The sequence below is a fragment of the Nannobrachium achirus genome (assembly GCF_963921795.1).
Source record: "Nannobrachium achirus genome assembly, chromosome: 5".
NCBI classification, from domain to species: Eukaryota; Metazoa; Chordata; class Actinopteri; order Myctophiformes; family Myctophidae; genus Nannobrachium; species Nannobrachium achirus.
This window is the reverse complement of record NC_137814.1, coordinates 37,793,162-37,800,811: the sequence shown is the minus strand read 5'-3', so window position 1 is coordinate 37,800,811 and position 7,650 is coordinate 37,793,162.

Sequence of the window (7,650 nt, the reverse complement as noted above, 5' to 3'; positions counted from 1 at the left end):
CATTTGACTGTTGTTGTTTTTTTATATATCTATATACTGTATATAATTTATGTATATGTATACTGGACAAAATAGAATGTGTAAAGGAAAATTATGTTTATGAAACCGTTTACTAATGTGGCACTTTTGTAGAACTATTTGATATGGTGAGTCCATGACTGAGTGTATCACTGTATACGCTGATTTAACTTGAACTAATAATGACAGTAATTATGATAATGGTAGGGATAATATAATGGTTACTAATGGTGTATAACTTACTAAAGTTACTGAAACAACCCCATCACTTTCACTTTTTAGATCAAGGTGGGGGGAATGTTAGCGGGCTAACTGCATAATCCTACATCTTGTAATACCTCAGTGCAAAGCTTTCGTCAAGCTAAAAGAAACATTTTGTCATTAAATAATCTACGGTAAAACCCACTCGGGTAAAACCCGTTACAGACAACGGAGAAAAGGTTTCAGTCAGACATGCCAGCCTCGCAAAGGAATTTGTTGCTTCACAAGGCACAAAAAGAGCAACTGCGTTCCTCTCAAGCGGAGCGTCCAGCTTCACTTGTGTCAACGCCCGGCATTATTTTTCACAGCGGTGTGTTTATAGATTTGAAATGGGTGATATGTTTGATGGAGGAGTGCATAGTGTAGGTGCGTGCCAAGGAGCATTCCTTTGTTAAAGCTGCAATCCATACTTGTTTTTTATAAAGGTTAGGTGTAACTTTTAAGAAAGCAAGGTGGTCTCCCTTCTCTAATATTGAGACATTTTTTAGACCCTGGTGTTGAGTAGTAATGCCTGAAGCGCATGAGTGCAATATCTCCCCTGGCCAAACAGGATTCTTTCTTGAGCAGTAGACCTCGTCTCCCATGCAGGAGACCGAATTCAAATCCCAGGTTGGAAATATTACAGATTGCAGCTTTAATTAGTGGCCAAGGCCACGAAGTGGCAATGCCTTGGCCACTCATTGTTATTGGACTTCATCACTATTATTATTATTATTATTATTCCGCCACTTTTGCTCTAGCGGCTAGACCGTGCAGTCGCTTTTTACGAAACTCGGCAGTATGGCAGAGGACTATGCCAAACGGCTAAAACGCGAAGCTCGCAACAATCGGCCAAAGGGTGGCGCTGTAGGAAGCCTTCGAAAGTGCAAACTTTGAACTGGTGTAGCTCATGCCCTGTTTCAGGTACAGCAATGAAACCTGTATACACTTATGCGTCTCCTCATGCCGAACAACTTTTACGCTCTGACTTTTGACCTCTGACCTTTACCTCTCCCACAATTTTGAATTATATGAAAAACAGTCAAAATCTATCTCCTCCTGGGATTTTCGCGTAACGTGCGCGAAACTTTTTTTACATGAACTTTGGACCAACACGGTCATCGCACAGCGGCCGGATTTTCTTTAAAGCGAAACATTATTTTTTAATAATTAACCGTATAATGCAGTTTCATGTAAATTATTCTTCTGCCTCTAAATCATACATGCAAAGTGACACGTTCATGGCAGTATGGCAGAGGACTATGCCAAACGGCTAAAACGCGAAGCTCGCAACAATCGGCCAAAGGGTGGCGCTGTAGGAAGCCTTCGAAAGTGCAAACTTTGAACTGGTGTAGCTCATGCCCTGTTTCAGGTACAGCAATGAAACCTGTATACACGTATGCGTCTCCTCATGCCGAACAACTTTTACGCTCTGACTTTTGACCTCTGACCTTTACCTCTCCCACAATTTTGAATTATATGAAAAACAGTCAAAATCTATCTCCTCCTGCGATTTTCGCGTAACGTGCGCGAAACTTTTTTTACATGAACTTTGGACCAACACGGTCATCGCACAGCGGCCGGATTTTCTTTAAAGCGAAACATTATTTTTTAATAATTCACTCAATGTTGCAGTTTTATGCAAATTATTCTTCTGCCTCTAAATCATACATGCAAAGTGACACGTTCATGGCATTTGGCAAATATGTAGAGAGTTAGTCCAAATATCACTGAAAGCAATCTTACTCCAATTGGCCAAAGGGGGGCGCTATACGAAGCGTTTGAAAACTCAAACTTTAAAGGGGCATAAGTCATGCCTCGTTTCGTTTAAAGACATGCAACTTGGTTACACACGTGCCTTGACTCAAGCGGAAGCCATCCTTGTCTTTGTTAAGTAAGCTTCGTCCATAGATTTTCCGCCATTTTGAGCAGTTTGTAAAACACTTAAACCCGCTTTTATTCCGGAACTTTCGCGTCACGTGCACAGAACTTTTTTTACATGAACTTTGGACCAACATCTAAAGATCTGTCAGATCGGATTTTTTAAAAATTGAAACATGCATTTTTAATAATTTAATCAATATTGCAAGTTGTATGCAAATTATTCTTCTGCCTCTAAAACAAACATTTAAAGTAATATTTTCTCACTGTGCAGAGCTGTGCATAGCTCACCTGGTAAGGCCTTTGTCTATCATTCCAGAAGTCCCCTGTTCAAGCCTTACCTCATGCATTTAAAATACATTTTACAACATTTTGCCGTGAAAACCCTGGTACTGCAACTGAACATGGCAACCCGACCAAACATGGCAACCTTCTTAAGCAAGGGTATAAATAGTGGTTGAGTTGAGGCCACTCCCCCCCTCTCAGATTGTTGGAAGCCGCATGGTGCTGGTGGTTGCTGCTACTCACTGCTACATTATGCAGCAGCTGCAGGTCTGTACACTGTTCATTATTCCAACAACTATTCCAATTTCTAACAGTTTCATTCATTATACTTACCCATACTATAATTTGGCTTTTAGATTTACCTCACCTGACCATACCTACCTGATCCACTCGATACACTGGCTGTGTGTGATGGAGGAACAATGTGACTTGGTAAGCTAACCATGTGCTCTGAAATGTTATGTTGTTTTTGGTTTTGGGATCTAAATGTTAAACGATTTCTTTTGGAATGTAATGCTTGTATGTTAGCTGCAACGTTGATTATTGAATTGATGTATTTTGAGTTTAATGCCAATGCCTAGTTGGGCAGATTAATGGAATTATTTTGTTTCAAGCCTGTAGTGCAGCAGATTATTTGAATTTGTTGTTTTTCTATTCATTTGGCCTTTTTCTTTGATCCAGGCCAGGTTTATTGCCTAGAACTGAATCTGAAAGATGGCGAGCCTGCAGAAAGACTGACACAATCCTGTCTGACCTATGGTTATGGGTAGGAAAAAGCAGCCGCAGTGACACTCATTCCTAGTTTGATTTGATTTTGAAGTAATGACTTTGAGTTTCTTTATAAAGTAATGATGTTTGAGTGCATTCATTTATTCATTTATTGTTTCAAACCATGCAGCGGAAGCTCAGCCTCACACCTGAAGCCCATCTGACAATCAGCTGACAATCAGTACCAGCTCCCAGATTGCTTCATTGAAGCCAAAGAAAGGCAGTGTAAGTGGGTTCATTATTCTGAACTGTGTGGAACGGGCAGATTGAACACCTCTTCTCTACCTTGTGGCTCAACTGTAATTATTCTGAAGCTCACCTCATTTCTCTCTCCCTCCCCCACCTAGGCTGGCTGGGTTCCAACACCCCCCAATTGGAATCCATAGTCTGCTCTGCCCACAGGACAGCAGCCCCATGTGAGCCCCTAAAGTTCCAAGTTTTGACCCCCAGCCGCCTTCCCCTCAACGTTTTTCAATAAAAACAATTTAAGTTTAGTTAAGTCTGACTCTGCTAGCCACTTACAGAAAATAATGCTGCTACAATATTTTGCAATTGCAAATCCTTTGTGTAAATAAACTCAAATTCATACTATTGCATGACTATTTCTTTATCATGTTTCACAAGCATCTGGGTCTACAATAACAGTGGTGTAAAAGTAACTGAGTACATTTACTCAAATACTATCCTTAGTATAATTTTGAGGTATTTTATACTTCACTTGTATACTCTTACTTCTAGGCTACTCCAGTAAATGCTCATGCGTTGCATTGCATTGTGAGCTTGTAGATCTGCTATTTTAAAAAAATGTCAAGTTGATGCCAATACCTTTGTACTTTCATTCAGTATTATCTCTATATATTCATGTTATTCCTGGCACCGCCCCTGTTATCCTGTTCATATCCTGAAAGAGGCGGAGGCTGAAAAAGACGTACTGAAAAACATAATTTGGTTTCCTGTTGTCCTTGCATTAAAGTGTCAGTAGTTGACGTTCTAGGCTCTGGGCTCTGAATGTACCTGGGTTGCCATGTATGCTTGTGTCTATAAAAATACTATAGTTGCTTATTGGGCATTCTAATATTTTTAAACCAGTGTGTGAAGTTGGCTGATGGCCTAGGCTCTAAAGAACGGCTTAAGAGAGGTGTTTTAAGATTTTCATTTATCCAGCCGCCTCCATGCAATTTTGTAGCCTACAATGAAACCCAAAATTCAAAAATAGCAAAAATAAACTTTGACAAAAATAGAACTCAGGAACAAAAGGCAAAACTCAAGATAAAGGAAAAATAATAAACGCAGCCCATGGATAGGGCCTTGCAGCTCTCTCGCTGTGTGGCGTGCGTGCATGCGTGTGCGTGCAATATCTTTAAGCAGGGTGCATATGTCTATAGGGCACAGGCGGCTAGACCGAGCCTCCAATATGGCCTCCAATATGGGGTCACGTGCACAAGAAAATATGATCACTCGAAAATTTCAGAAATACTCAGATTACATTTACTCAGATTGATTTCACCACAAGCCTCCAAAATATGAAGAAAAAGAAAATCAATAAAATCAAGGCACTCAGCCTACATAGAACTTTTTTTTTTTTTTTTTTTTTTTTAAACAAACATGGTTAACAGATGCTGTGGCTGTCTAGTGTAGTGGTCAGGGCATGTGCCTTTCATGCAGAAGGACGTTGGATAGAATCCCGCTTGGGGTTGATATGAGCTTAAAATCATGACATTTGGTAGACTTTACAGTTATGGTCTTCATGGCTTGGCAAGGCTTACTATGTACATTAGCAAACTGGGTGAATAGTATCACAGTATTTTATGTCTGTTGCATATAGTATTTTGCATACATGTTGTGTAAAGGTCAATTTGTGCTTTTATCTATAACTCCCCCGATTAGTGTAAAACTTTGTATGCACACTTCCCAGAGGCCAAGGAAAAACCTGTGCCCTGCATTTTTCACATCTGCCACCAGAAGGCCGAAAACACATTCTTCGATATTACTCCTTCAGATTTTATCAGAAAATCCCACAAATCAGTACACACAGTATCTCTACAGTGATGTAATCATGACGGATTTGTCCGATATCATCTAATTGGCTAACATTGAATTCCAAGGTTTGCAGGATTGCTCCTTTTTGAACAAAATGTCTCAAATCATGAACGTAGCCTGCTATGCGTGTGAGATTTTGCACACACATTCCCACTAGGCCAAGGAACAGATGCCACCCTTCTCACATTGGCCTGTTATAGCGCCACCAGCGGGTCAACTTTAGCAAAACACATTTTTGGAACAAAATGCCTCCTGCATGCAACGTACGATTGCCGTGAAAGGCCCAAGAACGCATGGCACCCTTTTCACTTTGGCCTATTATAGAGTCACCACTAGGCCAAAAAAACCTACCTGACCTGCCGAAGTCCTGTTCGGAAGAACACTGCTTCTAGTTTTTCTTTGATGTCTTCTTTGCTTTCCCTTGATGCCTTTTTGCTTTCCTGCTATTTATGCCTTGGCCACTTTATCGCTGCTTGCAGCTATATTTATACTTAACATTGGTTGTCCCATTTTGCAATTGTTTCTTTTTTTTTTTTTTTTTTTTACACATACCTCATTCACTGTTGAACATGGTACTGGGCAATCTATTGATGAAAAAGCTAACATAAAATTGAAATAATTAATAACTTATGCTTGTTGACATGAATGCAGTGCATCGTTGTCGGTGAATCATAACATTTGTCCAGAAGTGCACAATTTTACACAAAGGAGAAAAACAAAACCTACACTGTGGAGACCTTGTTTGATTTAGATTTTAATGATGTACATGATTTAGTTCTCAACCTAGCCTTGATTGTTGCGGTTTTTAAAGAAATGGTACACCACTTTATATTTCATGTTTTTCTTATTTTGTTTGGGATATATATCACCAATACTAATGCATCCTTATTTGTTCTTTTTATTTATATTGGTTAAAAGGAAGTTCTACCATTAACCAGTGGTGGGAAATGTGTTAATTAAAGTAGAAATACTCTCACTTTTATTCTACCTATGAGGGCAGATTCTGCCAATGAATTTCAATGGGAAAGGAGCGGTTTGATGCCATTTGCGGATATCTCCAAAAGTCCACTCCATTCTCATTGAAATGCATTGGTGGAATCCACTCTATAGGTAGAATATTATTCCGATGTGACTGTACCCTTAGGGTGCCCACACACCAAAATACCTAGAGTGGAATCCGCCAATGCATTTCAATGAGAATGGAGTGTTTTTTGCCAGTAGAGGATTTCTGCAAAAAAACGCTCCATTCTCATTGAAATGCATTGGTGGATTCCACTCTAGGTATTTTGGTGTGAGGGCACCTTTAGGCTGAAGCCACACCAAAGTACCTATGAGAGTGGATTCCCCATTCCGCCAATGCATTTCAATGAGAATGGAGCGGTTTCATGTCAGTAGAGGATTTCTGCAAAAAAACGCTCCATTCTCATTGAAACGCATTGGCGGAATGGGGAATCCACTCTCACAGGTACTTTGGTGTGGGTGCAGCCTTATAAGTAAATTCCGCTATTCAAAATGTACTTAAAAATTACAAAGTATTGGCATCAAAATATACTTAACAGTACCAAAAGTACTCATTACGCAGAACAAGTTATCAAAATGTATACAGTACAACTCTTTAGAAAAGATATGGTCGAAATGGTTATTACATGTTTTGTAGTAATAAACAAACTCTACAAAGTAACTACTGTAGTAACTATATTTTCAAATAATTGTACTTGAGTTCATGTACTTAGTTACTTGAGTAAAAGTACACAAGTATTGGCATGAAAATATACTTATAGTACCAAAAGTACAATATTTTTCTCAGAAATGTAAAAGTAAAGGTATTGTAAATTGGAAATACTCCAGTAAAGTGAAAAATACCTCATAATTGGCTAAAAGGGAGCTCTACCATTCTCCATGTAGCCCACAAGGTGGTGCCAGATTCCATTCTTGTAGCTGTGAGTGGCCCTGCTTCTCCTGAATGTCTTGCAGGAGTGACCTAATTTTGTGAGATGAGCGATCATGCAGTATTTCTACCCTGCAGGTGCATGAGATATATGACTTGACTGTGAGTGTTTGAAATGCTGAATGAAACTGGACACGGCATTTGTAATTACTGGAACTTGTTCACGTTGGGGAGGCATGGGTGTGCAAGGGAATATCCTTGTCTTTATTTCTACACCAGGGGTCTTCAACGTTTTCAGGCCGAGGACCCCTTAGTTGAGAGAGAGATGAAGCAGGGACCCCCACAACCTGTTCATAGATTTAATATATTTTTAATCGTTTTACAGCACAATTGTCAGTGTATTTTGGATTCATGTCAATTTGTGTTTTCAGATATTTAAGCACTGGAACCGTCAATACATATAAACTTGACCTTTCACACTGTACTTAGTCTGCTTTTTCCCCTCTAGACCAAGGCTCTTTGCCGAAAAT